Raw genomic sequence first — 16,409 nt, 5'->3', positions numbered from 1 at the left:
CCTGGCCGCCTGGTTAACTTAGCCCTGAAATAACCACACAGAAACTGTATTAATTAAATCACTTCTTTGCCCATTAGCTCTAGCTTCTTATTGCTAACTCTTATATTAATTTAACCCATTTCGATTAATTTGTATAGCGTCACGTGGCAATGGCTTACCAGGTAAAGTTCTCAGCGTCTGTCTCTGGTGGATCCATGACATATCTCTCCTGACTCTGCTTTCTTCCTCCCAGAATTCAGTTCTGTCTTCCCCACCTACCTAAGTTCTGCCTTATCAACTAGGCCAAGGCAGTTTCTTTATTAACCAATGAAAGCAACACAAAGACAGAAGGACCTCCTATACCACACAGAGGTCTGTCTGCCTCTGCCTCCCAAGTGCTGGGATTAAAGGTATGTGCAACCACACCTTGAATTCACAGAGGTCTGCTACCTCTGTCTCCCAAATGCTGGGATTAAGGGTGTTTGCCACCACACCCAACTACTCTCTATTTTATTTTAAGGACTTTAACCGTTTTCTCTCCCAAGTCTGCATATATTTTTAACACTTTGTAAACCATGTAGAGGTTTTCTTCATCTTTGAATTTCTCTTTACTATATATCTCTCTCTCTTTTTGTGACCATGAGTCTTTAATTTGCTAAGCGATATGACTAGGATTAAAGCCATGACTTTGATGGCTGGATCTAGCCCATTACTTAGCTTCCTGAGATTCCAGCCTCATGGCGGAGGTACTACCAGAGCCTTGTTTATTGCCACCACTCTATGGCGTTTCAAGATCCCCGCCACCACCAAAAAAGCATGCAGTCATCTTTTCATCAACACTATTTAAGTGTTTTGTTAAAAGCTGCAAGGTTTTGCAGCTAAAGATGAGTCAGGAAGCCTCTCTTAAATGAGAGTGCTTGCCTCTAACAAGCAGAGTCCATCCGAGAATGTGCAGCTATCAATAAGCCATGTTTCTCTCTCTCTCTCTCTCTCTCTCTCTCTGTCTCTCTCTCTTTCTCTCTCTCTCTGTCTCTCTCTCTTTCTCTCTCTCTCTCTCTCTCTCTCTCTCTCTCTCTCTCTCTCTCTCTCTGTCTAGAATTATTTCCCAAGCGCTCTCAGGTTTTATGTGGATGCAGTTGTCCACATGGGCGCCATTGTGCTGACCTAGGTTTCTGTCCCACCTGGTCCCTGTAGACCAGGCTGACCTCAAACTCCCAGAGATCCGCCTGCCTCTGCCTCCCAAGTGCTGGAATTAAAGGTGTGCGCCACCACACCTTGAATTCACAGAGGTCTGCCTGCCCCTCGGTCAACACAGCACAAACAAAATCTCACCACAGCTATGCCTGACTTAGAGTAGTGGGAACCATGGGAAACCAGTAGACCCTTTGTGGAGATGCTGCTAGCTTTTGTTCTGTGGTTCATTTTTTAACCTGTCTGTGCTGCATATCTGCATAGAATGCAAAGCCTGCATTGATAAAATTGTGTAGTAAAATTAGTTTAATTTGTATGAAGTCAAATTTGCTTAGATCTCGTCTTGAACAGCCCAGGGAGCATCTGTGAAATATAAGGAATCTAGATTTCTAGTACATTTCACAGCCAGAGGTGTGGGTAGACCTCCGTGACTGAGCAGCACCGCAGAGCAACCAGGTTCACCCTGAGTGTTTAACCTCGGGGTTCTGGCAAGGAGCACAGTTCTGGGAAAGGCTGTGTGACTCTGGACCCAGACCTGGAGGAGTCTGTACTCAGTAACAGCGGCTACTTTGGACTAAGTATGTACTTCAAGTACAGTCCACTAAACAGAACTTAATTGAGCCTGATACAGAATATGTGTAAGGGAGGAGAAAAGTGTGGCAGACACAGGGCCTAAGATTCGTGATAGAAGAGGTCCCCATTGGTCAGGCTTTTCTGTGTGGCATGCACTGTACAAACATATTTATGTTATTCTATAATGATTCTCAAAGGCAACACGCCATTTTATAGATGGGAAAAGGCTAATTCAGAGTGTCTGAACACTTGCCTAGTGTCACACAGTTAGCAAATAGCTGCCTTGGAATTTTCTCTAGGCTTGCCTGGCCCTAAAGCCAGCCGCCTTCTTCTTCATCATATGATACTAGCAGCCTATGCGTAAGCATGGATTAGATCGTAAAGGGTTTCTAAAGGAATCTGCCTATCCACGTCCCCTTCTCTGTCTCTGAGCTGCCTGCATTCTTCCTTGTTACCATGTCTGACAGAAGGGGAATGATGTCTGAATAAAACTTGGCAAATGAGGTCAGCCCGGGGGTACCAGACTCAACATCATGAAACTTCTAAGGCTGGGGATACGGTCTGGGCCAGACAGTCAGCCATCGATTGTCCATTGTGTGCATGTTTTGACACTAGGAAGACAGATGAACAAAACCCAGAGGCAGCATTCTGAAAAGACCACAGGGGACAGAGCAAACAGAAGTCTTGTCCCAGTGAGGGCTCCTACTCTAGATGTATAAAGATGCAGGAAGATGCTGCAGACTGCACAGGGGACAGGTGAGGTAGACAGCTGTGGGCAGATCCTTTCACTCAGCTTACCTCAGTATCTGTGTCCTCGCTATGCCTCCCTGGTGAATGAAGCTTGCTTTCCTGTCCCTTGACTTTGAGCTGGCCCAGGTCACTAGGCAATAGATTGTTAGAATAGGATGCTTCTGTGCATTCAGCCTCCTGCATTCCTGTCATTCGCTGGGAGGAGAGCATGTCCTGGGTAACTGTTAGTCCCTGCAAGACAAGAAATTAATGGAGTAAGTACATGCTCGGTCTGTGACGAGAAGTCTGTAGACCAGTGGTTCTCAGCCTTAATGTTGCAACCCTTTAATATAGCTCCTCAAGTTGTGGTGACCCCAACCATAAAATTATTTCACTGCTACTTCATAACTGTAATTTTGCTACTGATATGAATTACTATGTGAAAATCTAATATGCAGGATATCTGATATTCAACCCCCATCCAAACGGATCATGCCCCACAGGTTGAGAACCATGACTGTAGGTCCACCCTGGCCCACATGCAAATCAATAGGAACTAAAATGCTTGTTTTGAGCCAGTGAGTTTTGGAGTGGCTTCTTACTCAGTGCTAATGAAGTAGCTTTCTGAAACAGCACAAGAGAGACGCTGCCTTGGTGTTCAGCTGCCCTCTGGCTTCATATCCCATTCTAGGTCTTCAGAGTAGTTCCTGACTCAAGTCTGTGAGTGTGCCAGCTCCCTGCTTTAGAGTGTACTGGGCAAGAGTCCTCTTCTAGACAGTCATTTGCATGCCTAGTCTTTTTTTTTTTTTCATTAGTCTGTACCGTAGCACAAAGCTATAGTTCCAGCCCTCTGGAGGCCGAGGCAGGGGGGTCGTGAGTTCAAGTCGAGCCTGGGTTTTTATAAATCTTTGTGCAAGATTCTCTCTCAAAACAGAGTTTTAACACACACCTATATGTATTTATAAGGTGCAACATGGTTGTAACACATTTACATAAGCCACATAACAATCAGAGTAATGGTTCTGTCTCCTGTTTATCATTGCTTTTTTTTGAGAATTTAAGAAAAAAATCCTTTTGGTTAGCTAATTTGAAATATGCAGCTAAGTAGTTCCCTGGCTGTGTCACAGAACACTAGACGTGTGTTCGCCCGCCTGTGCTCATCCCTGAGCCCTCTCTCTGCATCCAGCTTCCACCACCTCTGGGCACCGCTATCCCCTTTTTTATGAAATCATTTTTTCTTCCATGTCACCTTTGAGAGCTTGTGGTGTTTGCTCTTCTGTGTCTCACTTATCATAACAGCCTATATTCCATTCTTGATAGATGTAGGGAATGGCAGACACAAGAGACCGCCTTGGCAGTGGGAAGGCAGGCGAGGAAAAGACGCTACCAGACCCTGATTCGGGTTCTGAAGAGCCACTGCAGGCCTCAGGACTCCCCTGTCCTCAGTGATTCATCACTTCAGTGGGTTTGACAAAGGCAGTAAGAAGCCTGGCATCTCATTACACGCCAAAGCTTTGGAGACAGACAAGGGACTAATGTGAGCCATTGTACATCAAGAATTAACAGGACTTGGTCCCTGACTTGAGGCGAGGCAGACTGGAGAGTATGTTATGGTCTCTTTCTCCGTGAGCCATGTTTGTAGCAGAACTTTCAGTACTCCTTGGCTGCGGTCTTGGCTATTCCTCTGGCCCCTAAACACCTTGCCTTGCGAGATGCCTTGAATGTATCTTAAACACCAGCTTCCTCTTCCACTGCTCAGGCTGCAGTATATGTTCATGAAAACTCCCTTGCTTGCTAGGCACCTGTTAATTACTTACTAGCCTTGTATCAATATTGGGCCTGTTGACCTGCAGGCTCTTTGCAAGTGGAAGACCATCTGCCCAATGCTGTCATTGGGAAGGCTTTCCCTCCAACCATAATGAAATCACTAAGATCATTTCCTGCTCCCAACCCTTGTTCAGGGCTTCTATCTACTGTCAATACGAGGTTATTAAAATGCTTCAGTAAAGTCCACATGTCCTTTTCATCTTGTCCCACAAAGATTTGTGTTCTAGTGATGGAAACAATAAGTAACAGGTGACGTCAAGCCTATTGTAATAAAAGAAGGCTGTTTATTAAAGTGGCTGCCCCAACTGTTTTTCCTTTTACATCATGGGGTCTGTTTATAATGGCTTTTGTGGTTTTCCCCACAGCATGATTGCAGGAGACACCGAGGTTTGGAAACCTCTCTTCAATACAAATGGTACTTTCCTGCTCAGGCCCAGCAGCTCACAGCTTCAAGGATAGAATATGGAAAGAAAGTTCAGAAAGGATGGAGAGGTTGTATGTTTTGAAGGAGTTTGACTTCCTCAAGTGTAGGTTTTCTGCCTGGAGGGAGGGTGCATTGAAAGCTCAGAGCATGGGTGGGTGGGGTGGGTCCTGCATGTGCAGCCACAGTGGGCGAGTCCAGCACCATGACTATTATGCCAGTCACCGTCTCCATTAGAACCAATCAGCATTAGATCATGAAGCTGCCTATGGACACCTCAGCATTTGAAGAATTAGCGTCTCTGGGGAGTCACTCTTCCCTGAGCCTGTATTTAGGAAAGGTGTGTGAGGGTGTCCCTTTTCCTTTGGATCTCTATTTGGAAATCCAGGTGCATGCTTTCTTCAGACTGTGGCTGCTGTCCGACTTCTGCTTGTAACCAGGGACAGTTCACAATTAGCAAGCACTTCTCTGGAGGAAAAAAATTCTCTAACTTCCCCCCACAGAGAAGGGAAGAGAAACCCACTGACATGAATCCCCAGAACCAACTCCCTAGATGAAACTCATTTCTTTTCATATCTGTTTTAGGTTTGAATAAAATAGATGACTTGTTTTAAATGACCTCATTTACTTTTATTTTTTTAATTGTAGTATTCAGTTTACAAAGAAATATAGACGGCTTGCCCCAAATGCGTTCTATAACAATGAACAGACTTGAACAGTGGAAGATTCACATTTTCATTTGAGTTCCCAGTGGTATGAAAACATGGATAGTCAGATTTCCTGTTTGAACTGTTTTCACAGGACCTGGCTGTCCCTTTCGAACAGCGGAGGGGAAGCACACAGAGCAAATGCCAAGTCCTGGAGACGCTTTTTGCTTTTAGGATGTTGCTGGCCTCTTGGGAGGGTGATCTCTGAGTATTGTGACCCCCCCCCCGAAGCCCTTTGGAGGAACGTGCCAGCTGCTCTGTAACCATAAGCCGCCTCTCCTTTGATGGGGAGATTAATACATCCCATAATCATATGATCCTGCTTACTCTGGGCCTAGAGTTTACTCAGCCTTGAAAGAAATGGAAATTAATTAAAGACAGAAAAAAATTCTTTCTTATTTCCTCTCTGAATTCATCTAGAAAAGTGCTTGAGAAAGAAACTCAAGGGTTTGTTGGCTGACAGGAGCTAAGAGATTTGCTTCCCTTTGCAGTTCTGGATATTTTTTAAAAACTAGAAGGAAGCCATTAGATGGTGGCTAAAAGGTAGGCATGGGAAGAGCTGAGCTCATGTGGTCCTCCCAGAGCAGAAACTCCCAAGGGGTACACAGGGAGTGCCATCCTAGGGAGGACAGACTACGGCCCTGTGGATACATGTGGCGGGAGCAGAAAGCCAGTGATCGCTGATGCCCATCACCAGAGGAACTGCGCTGTCTAGAGCTGTCCTTAGTCTGTCTCTCTCCCACAAAACATCTAAGTTTATTTACCATGTGCTGGAGTTTGGGGAAACCTAACTTTGGTGTTTGTTTTTTGTCTTTCTCATTCTAAAACTTAAAATCAAGGTTTTGGTTTTGGTTTTTGTTTTGTTGATTTTTTTTTTTTTTTCTGAGACAGGGTTTCTCTGTAGCTTCAGATCCTGTCCTGGAACTAGCTCTTGTAGACCAGGCTGGCCTCAAACTCACAGAGATCCACTTGCCTCCCGAGTGCTGGGATTAAAGTCATGCGCCACCACCACCAGGCATGGTTTTTTTTTTTCTTCCAAACTCCTATCACCAGCTTTTGGGGGAGGTGAGACAAAGCCTTGCTACATAGCCCAGGTTAAATGGAACCCCAAATCCCGTCTCCCCGCACTGCGTGTGTACTGCCAGCCCTGTTTCATTGTTCTTGTCTCGTTCTCTCCAGCTACACACTAGCACCGTTTCCATGTGGCTTCACGAGCTTCTGTGGGTAGAGGGCTGGTCCACTGTGGGAGAACTTGTATGTTAGCATGGATTCTGTTAGGATGCCATCTCTTCAGAGACCTTTGGGGTGTTGTCCCTAAGTGCTCTGTTGATGTTTCTAAAAGAGGTAAGATAGGAACTGAACTGTAAGGGATGCCTACTCATTCATTCATTCCGTTGTCTGTCGTGACCCGAAATTGACCTTGTGTGAAGCATTGTGTTTGTGGGACTAAAGAGGTGGGAATTCAAGATAGGAGAGAAACAAGGGTGCTAGTTAGCACCTCCTCCATCATTGAAAACCAAGGTCCATGCCGCTGCCTCTGCTCAGTCCTCCAGGTTGAATATCCAGGGCTCCAAGAGGTCCACATGTCCTTCTGTAAGTGTTTTCTTCCTGCAGCTTCTGTGCAGCCCTTCCATCTTCATGACAAGATCAGCGGCTAAATGTCTGTCCCTACTCACCCAGCACAGAGACGACTCTGGCTGCTCGGGGCTCAGCTCTGTCGTCTGCAAAGGGGAGCTCCCAGTTAGCCTTCCAGAAGTTCCCAAATTGCGATGTGGGTGATGCCAACAAGCCTGCCTCAGCAGGGTATGGTGGTGTTACAGCAGATGTGAGAGGGGAAAAGCCAATCCAGGTTGTGTGCAGGGGACTCAAGGGGCCTAAGCGGGGGGGGGGGGGGGGGGATCAGAATCTGGAATTTATCTTAACTGCAGAGCATAGCCTTAAGTGACCAGAACCCTCAAAGCCATGAGGGGGTTAAGGAGAGCACAGTGGGTCTCATGAGGTGGGCCTCGTAGCTCCCCTTCTGCACCTGACACTCTTATAGGGAGAAGCCATTGAAATGTGAAATTCTTTTTAAATTAAACACAAGACTGTTCTTAAAGGGTATGTTTAAATTCTTGGATTGGGGCAAATTAAAACCGATAGGGATCTCTGTTTTATTACTTCGGGGATGGGGGGTGGGCGGTTCAAAAGAAATATGTGTTATGGACAAAATACAGCTGTTCCCTTCCACCCCCACATTTGAGACTAGTGCATGGAGTGCTGAGACCCTGCGACATGGGTGCAGCAGAAGATGGAGTTGCCAACGTTGGAGCAGAGAGGTGAGAATACTCCATGCATCTTCTGGATTCTCCGTAGGAAGGTACACTTACCATCCCTCCACACACACAGATTCACTCCCCAGGAAAAGAGAGATCAAAGACATACCAATATGTCAAGAGACTTGTTGGCCTCTCCCTTCTCCTTCCCCGCTCTCCTCACTCCTTTCTAGTCCCCAGAACCCGTGATAGACTGGCTTCCTGTATCCCTCTAGCAAACTTTTATTGATTGCTGGCTGTTTGTACTTAATTCTGGGAGTACGGTGTTTGGTGTATGGCATTCCCTGGCGTTAGCTATATAAATGAATGAGCACTGTGCCTTCCTTTTGAAACTAATGAAACTAAGCTTATAGCAGATTCCCAGACTCCTAATAGGCCTGGAACCAAGCCTACTGTGGGGATTTCTAAGACCTGATGTCAGTTCTACCCTAGACCTACCAATTTAGTTGGCAATGGGACACAAACTGGACCTTGATACTTTTTGTAGGACAGTCTTTAAACTTGCTGAGTAGCTAAGGTTGGCCTTGAACTACCAAACATACTGCCTCCACCCCTGGGTGTTGTTATTGTGAGTGTGGGTCACCCTCTCTGGCCATGCATTAGGTTTTGGGTGTTTGTTTGTTTATTTGTTTGTTTTTAACAAAGCTCCCTGAGTGTTTAGCAAAGTTTGGGGATCACTGATTTAAGAGCCTCTTACTTGCTGGAGCCCTTAAGACTCTGGGAAGTACCTTGTCATTTTGAATTTGTAAGCTTACATTATTTTTCTTAAACAGGGCACCTACACAGAATAAGCTTCAGGTGGCACAAATGGCTCTGACCTTCCCTGTCTTTGAGTGCTTAGTCCAGAAACTGGTGACTGAGCCAGAATGAGCTTTTCAGAAGTGTGGCTTGGCTGTAAGACACAGATTTACATCCTCTTATGGTGCTACCATGCTAAGCTAAGCCTTTACAAACTACAGCTGATCCCTCTCGCATCCTTGACTCTGTCTTTGGTTGATGACTTTGACCATGGTTTTTGCAGTACTTTCAGGAGGAACTGAACTGCACTAGAAGACTCGGTTGACTGCAGGTAACGGGGTTTTACAGTTTTACTACATGTTATGTTATATGAATTGGATTGTGTGGTCAAACAAAGATTTGTTTCTCAAAGCATTGCCCATAGAAAATCTTTGGGAGTGACACTATGGTCCCTTCCTGTGTTCCTGCAGTTCTTCTTCTCCTTACTCAACCCCCCACCTTTTCTGGAGGAGTTGCATAAAGACAACTTATAAGGCTGATTTACAACACTGCAAAATGCATTTCAGTGACTTTATTCCACAGGCAAGCAGCCATTTCCGCTACCCTTGTGGGTGGGTCACAGACAGGCTGACCAGGTGTGGAGCTTCCTCTTCTGTGCCTTTGGCCAAGTGCATGGCACTTGGATGTGTGTCTGGGTGCATTGCACTTGGGTGTGTGTCTCTGGGTGCATTGCCTGGCATTCAGTGGAGTGAGCATGACATCGGCTGAAGTGGGAGAAGTTGGAGCTCGTGGTCTAGGAGATCACAGGGGCTCTCAAGGCCTCTGAACTCCCTGAGTGGCTGTGTGTTTACTCATGTCACCTATAAAACACAAAGGCCAGTCTGGGATAGCCTCAGGCTTCCTTTCCTGACCACACCTGGCTGAGAGTCCCCTTGGCCCATTCTGCGTAAGAAACGCTAACTTGGCAAGTCAGATCCACTTATGTGCGTGTGTGTGATTTCTAGAGACTGTTGTCTAGTATGTCTTAGAGAGCCATGCACTAGAAATGCTGCAAAGGAAACCAAAACAAACCCCAACTGTGTGGATCATGAAGTCCAGTTAGTATGCAAAACCCTATGAACTAGAATTCTGCCACGTATACCAGGCAATTCTAGGCACACTGACTTCCCTCCTGAAAGCATTACAAATGTTTCATCATATATAGCTAGTTTCCTTCTCTAGAGAAAAATAGAGGCCAATTAAGGGCTTGGCTACTGCCCTCTGTAGGGAATGGCTGGGGCTATATTGATTTATTTTGCCCACACTGAAGTCTGTAGAGCATCCCTACATCTGGCACATCTGGGCAAGTGCCTCATGAGCCTCTTCCAGGTGGGGTCTGGGACATAAGCACTGTAGACTGCATTTCCTGGAGATGAGAAGAGAACCCTTTTCTGTGTCTGGCTCTCTGAGACTAGCCGTCCTTGTCCCCACAGGCACATTTTCTTCTCTTGGTCCTTCCATACAGTCACATTTTCTTCTCTTGGAGTCTTCCTGACTGCTGTGGAAGGCAGGCTGCTCCACCAAGCTCAATTACAGAAACAATGAAGGGAGGCTAATCACTTCCCCTGATGTAGACTCAGTGAAACCCTTTTATAAAAGGTTCTCTTCAGAGATCATTAAATTAGACAAATGGTCCAGGCTTTGTGCTCAATGGTCCCAACAAACCCTGTTTGACTTGCTGCTTGGAAAAAGGATTGGCAGCCATGAATGAGACGGTGATAATGCCTCTGTACACAGCACAAAGCAAACAAGACAGCAGACATGGTGGGCAGTGGTGTCCAAGCTCAGGGCCCGTTTCCTCCATCACGTTTGATCCTTATAGGATAACCTCTCCATCTTAAAAGCCTGAACAACCACTTTCCTGGTGATTCGCAGTGATTCCGAGCACTGTGCTTCCACAGGCAGAGGCCCTTTCTCCACTTGCTTGGTCGTCTGAGCAGAAAGGTGCATCTTGAGCACCCTTCTTATCCCCTTCCATCTAAAGGGGACACTGTAAGCTACAATCTTGGCTCTTCCAAGTGCAACTGAGTACTTAAAATTTGTTAAAAGACTTATTTTTATTTTCTGTTTATCAGTGTTTTACTTGTATGTATATCTGCGCACTATATGCCCGGTACCTAAAGAGATTAGAAGTGGATGTTGACTCCCCTGAAACTGGAATTACAGATGTTGCAAGCTGCCATGTGGATGCCGGGAATTTAATTTAGTCCTCTAGAAGAGCAGCCAGTGCTTTCAACTGTGAAGCCTTTCTTCTTTTAGCCCCTTGAGTACCTGTAAAACTATCTCGGGAATGTTAGGAGGGGTCTGTAAGATTCAAAACACAAAGTTAACAAAGCCTACACACCCCACAAAACTAGAAATGAAGCAATCACTGTATTCTTTAGTCTGAATTTTGAAAACTCTGCAGGACACTGAGACAAATGTTTCCTGGGCTAGAGAGAAGCCTTGGAAACTTCCCCTTCCATGTGTTTTTAGTCAACCACAATACACAGCAAATGGGAGGCTTTGTCATGACTAATTTAGGCTAATTTCTCAATGAGTTTGGAATGACCATCATTTGGGGGAGGGGTGATGTGATGGAGCAAAAATGCTCACATGAAAAACATGGTTTTCAGTTACATTTTTTTTAAACTACCAAGAAATGAAGAGGATTTGAAATGAAGCGTGCATTATATTTAAGCAAGTTTGTCCCTAGCTCTTCTCAGTAAAGCCATGAGATGTTATCTGCCATGGGAACTTGCTGAAGACATCATGTGAAGGTTATTGTATTCACTTATGTGTGACGGGGGGAGTAGATTTGGATCTGAACTCTGGTGTATAGATTTGTGCCTAGATCTTCCCACAAAACCCCTGGGTGTTATCAGACGCAAGCACTTGCCCGGAGCATCATGTGAGAATGATAGTCCTTCTAGGGTGGGGATTTTATAGATCTGGATCTTGTGGACTCCAGAAAGTTTGTCTCAGCCCGACCTCTCCCATCACCCACTTTTCCCTCTTCCAATTAAATCTGACATGACTTCTAGTATCTTGTGGAGTTTTCTATAAACATGTGTTTTGTGCCCAAACCTCCCTGGTGAAGAACAAAAAAGAATGTCTTGCCTCATCGTCCCCTCATTTCTCCCAAGTTCACATGTGCTTTTTTTGTATTCCTTCTGAACAAACACATGTGGTATTATTGTTGGTTTGAGAGCCGTCTCTCACAAGACTGTGCTGGAACCCAGGCTCTCAATAAAACACACAGTTCTTTCCCTGAAGGAGTTTGTAGCACTGAGAAAAGCAAGGAAGCGAATACTATGTCAGAGCCAGAAGCTGAAGGAGCACAGCATACAGCTATGGTTTCCGGGGGTGGGGGACTGGCATGGCTTGTTTCCAGTCTCCCTCAGTTAAATGGAGAAATTTAAACTAAACACTTGTAACTCAGATTTCCTTTTGTCTTAGAAGTAATACAAAGGGTAAGTACCATGGAGCTAAGGGACAGCAGCTGCTTCCAGCTTCTGTCCTGACGCAGAGCCTTGGAAGGTCACTCAACCATTCTCAGCCTCTCTTAGTTTAAGAACCGATGTAAACAATACAAAGATACTTTGCTAAATGAAAAACACTAAATAGATTTTAGAGATTACCAAGCCCATTTACTCACTAGGCTGTGTGTGCCCAGGAGTCTACTGTATCGATGAAGAGTACACTGTTTTACTTTAGATCTTTTGTTTGTTTTGATTTCAAAACACATTTTTATCTAAACAAATGGATTTTTTCCTTAATTGCCAACAAAAGTCACATTGCAATATTAAAAATAATTTTCTTTGACCCAAGACTCAAGACAATATGGACATTGGACTCTCAGTCTCTAGTTAACATGGAATTAAATTCTCATGGGGAGCTGCAGGGTGCCTCAGATTAAGAGCGCTGCACTGGCGGCTCTTGCAGAGGACCCAGGTTTGATTCCCAGCACCCACATAGTTGCTCACAATCACTTTTAACTCCATGCCATCCTTTGCCATCCTTTGATCTCCATGGGCACCAGGCACACACATGGCATGCAGACATAAATGTAGACTTTTCTTTTAAGGAAATTCTGAATAGACCAGCCTGAGAGTGACCTCACTGTAGTGATTTGTCTGGGTCTGAGTGCTGCGTGATGAAGGGACACCCTGTGCTATCTGTACACCTGCATTTTATTATTTAATGATTCAACACTTAAAATTCAGCAGGAATTTTGCTGTCTTTCTGATTAAAAATTCCAGCATAAATGGGAGAGGAGCTTCTAGACCCTACCCTGGATGAGGAGCTTTTGCCAGTTGCTGGCTCTAGGGGAGGGAAAGTCAGTCTTCTTTAGGGGTGTGGCCCCTGGTGGGTTGCCTATGTCCCAGTGAATGGTTCCACAACCACATGTGTATGGACAGCACTAACAGGACTCAGGTGATGTTTAAAAAGAAGGGGGTCACAAGTTGGAAGATGTGTTGGGGTGGAGGGAATTTGAGGGAATAGGTGGTGACTATGATCAAGATAAACCACATACATGTAAGAAACTAAAAATAAACAAGCAAATAAAAAATCCAAACAGTAATGGGGATTTTCCTTATTAGTTGGAACTTTCCCGAAAAGTGTGAGGCCCTGGGTTTGATCCCTAATTCACAATAAAACAAAAAGATACATAATAACAAAGTCAAATATAATGTCTTGTTGATTACTTAAAACTTACTGTACAAAATAATGGACCTTTTTATAATATGTTCATGTGAGTATATAATGAACTTTGGTCATTTGTATGCCCTCCTCCCATTACCCTCTTTCGAGCCTCCTTTCTCTTCCCTGTACCTTTTCTTTTTCCTAATTAATTAAAAAAACCAATTAATCATTAATATTGGTCTACTTGATTGGATTGAAAAATGCCCAGGAGATTAGGAAGAGCTCAGAGTGTGGCTGAAATGTGTCCAGAGGCGATTAGATCAGGGGCTCTGTCCTGGTCCGTGGTTTACTGCGTCAATGGATTAAAAGTCTGAATTTACTTTGGGGAGGTAATAGAACTGTGCAGGGTGGGGCCTACTTGGAGACAGCCGGTCACTAGGGTCACTTTGATGAGTATGTGTTGACCTCAGTTCCTTCCTGTTGTTTTTTGCTTCCCAGCCCGCCATATTGAGCACCTTGGCTCTCTTACACCTTCCATTGTGATATTCTGTCTCCCTGCAATCCAGAAACAAGTGCCAGTGCTAGACTTGACGCCTCCAAATCCGTGAGCAGAGGGAAACACTTGCACCTTGAAGTTCTTTCCCTCTGATGTTTGTCTTCCAGAGTTAAACTGTGCAGCCCTTGATATGGGTGAACTAATTTCCATTACTAAAAGGTTAATATTTTCCTTCATAGTTTTATGATGATCACAAAAGAAAGCGTTAATGCACTCTGTGAGAAGGCACCTGACAGGGAAAGAAATAAAGGCATGGAAAGCTAAGCTGCCTACTGTCTCACAGCTAATGAAGTGGCTGTGTTGGGCCCCAGGGTCTTCTTGGAGTCCTTATGCTGTCAGTGCACATGGGGAAAGACCTTTACTTCCTATGAAGATGATTCTGAACTTTCCATATTTTCTTCTCATCTTCTTCTTCATGGCTTATGGGAAGACACTTTACACTTGAGTAAGAGAGGGCAATGTGACTAAGTGGAGCCAGGGAATGTCGAAGCATCTAAAATCTGGCATTACATCTCAAAATTACTGTTTTAGTGATGCCTATATTCAGATGACACAACCCTAAGGTGGAAGTTTACAAAATCCCTGAGCAACCACACAAACCACACAGAAAAGAACAGCTCTGGGAGTCACTCAAAGACTGTTGAACAAGAGTGAGAGAGAAATAAGCGTTTATAGTGTTGACGGAACAAAGAGACAATTGAATGCTGCCTTCACTGTCCTTCCCACACATTAGTCAAATGGAAAAATTTACCTTGTTTTATATTTAAATGGGACACCCATAAAACAGGTGATTCAGAGCCCCACCCCATAAATCATATGTGCACATTCTCTACCTCCTTTGCAATAAAGCAGAGAAAGAAACACACACACACACACACACACACACTCATGCATGCATACACATACTTTCTTTTCCTCTTTCTCTCTCTTCCTCTTTATCCCCTCCCCTATTTGGGTTGTTCAGACTGGCCTTGAGTGACCAGGCAAAGACACCTTGCATCAATTTCCCAAATAACTGAGACTACAGATATGTCCTACCACACCTGGTATGTCACACGCACAGTTTAGAAGTGTGACCAGAGGGAGAGAGGAAGGAAGGAATGAGGGAAGGAGAGGGAAGAAGAGAACCTCATGAAAATTTTCAATCATTCTCTGGAAAAATAGTAGAGGTACAAATATTGAAAATGCTGTAGAAAGACCACCTTCATCTTCATCTGTGGGCAGAGGCTGCTTGTTCATTCCCGGCTGCCCAGACTCAAAATAACCACTCAGAAACTATATTATTTAAATCACCACTTGGCCAATCACTTAAGCATATTTCTGGATTACTCTTATATCTTAAATTAACCTATTTCTATTAGTTTGTATTTTACTATGAGGCTCATGGCCTACCAGCAAGATTCCAGCTAACAGCTCGTGTCTTTCCCCTCTGGTGGCTCCATGGCATCTCTTGACTCTGCCTTCTTTCTCCCAGCATTCAGTTTAATATTCCCCGCCTAACTCTGCTTTGCTCTATCACAGGCCAAGACAGTTTCTTTATTCATTAACCAATGAAAGCAACACATATACAGAAGGACTTCCCACACCATTTCCTCTTTTCCGTTTAAAATAAAAGGAAGGTTTTAACTTTAGCATAGTAAAATTGCATATAAAAAAGCAGATATCATGCAAGAATTACAGTTACGATATTTGTATCTACTTTATCTTTTGTCATAACTAAGGAATACTATAACTATTTTTTCAACTCCATCAAAGACTCCAGAAGGATATAATATTACCTAAGTAAATAGGAAGTGCTTTGTAAGCAACTTCCAAAACTCTAGAATTGACAGAGACATCTCCCTGCCTGGACAGTCACCCAAGTTCTCCTGTACCACTGGGGCGTCCATCTTCGGCCCACAGGCCCATAGTATCCAGCAGACTTTTCCATGAAGCAGGAAGTTTCAAAGACAGTTTCATAGTTTGTCAGTCACTTTTTTCTGTGTCCTGCAGAATGTCTAGCAGACTCTTTCATGAAGCAGCAACCCTGAAGGACTGTCTCACCTTTATGCAACTTCAGCAGTCATTTCTCTGTGGGTCCTGCATGTCCAGTTCATACAGCATAGCATCAAGCAGTCCAGGCAAGAGCAGTTTCTTGCCCAAATGGAGTCATAAGGAGCCTCTTCAGTGCCCATCATCCTCTTGAAGTAGATTGATGCTACCAGGACCAGATGTGTCTCATTGTCATGAAAAATCCTAAGTTTTTAAAACATTTTAAATGCCATATTCTGAAAGTCTCTGAAAGATTTAAAAAATATCTATCTAACTGAAATATATCTCTATATATCTAGAAAACCTAACTAACATGATTACACACTTGACTATTATAGATGATTATCTATTAACCTATATTTCTTAATGATATATTTTCAAATGAACTGCACAATCACAATACCCTAATCAAGAGCAGAAACATACATATAACGATATTGACCCAAAATCTGAATCAATAGAACAAGATCCATACTAATGCAAATTATTCATATCTATATATTATTCATATCCCCATTTAAATGTAAACTAACATTTATAAACAATCATTTAGGGAATTTGGACATAGTTCTTTCCAAACTGCTTCCTGCTTTTTGTTGGGCAAAGTAATTTGGGGGGGGTTCACAATAACCTTTTGGGGGAGGTCTTGGTCCTTCAAACCACATTAGCCCGAATTA

The sequence above is a fragment of the Myodes glareolus genome, chromosome 24 (genome assembly GCF_982192425.1).
Source record: "Myodes glareolus chromosome 24, mMyoGla1.1, whole genome shotgun sequence".
In the NCBI taxonomy this organism is placed as follows: Eukaryota; Metazoa; Chordata; class Mammalia; order Rodentia; family Cricetidae; genus Myodes; species Myodes glareolus.
This window is presented reverse-complemented; position numbering follows the sequence as displayed.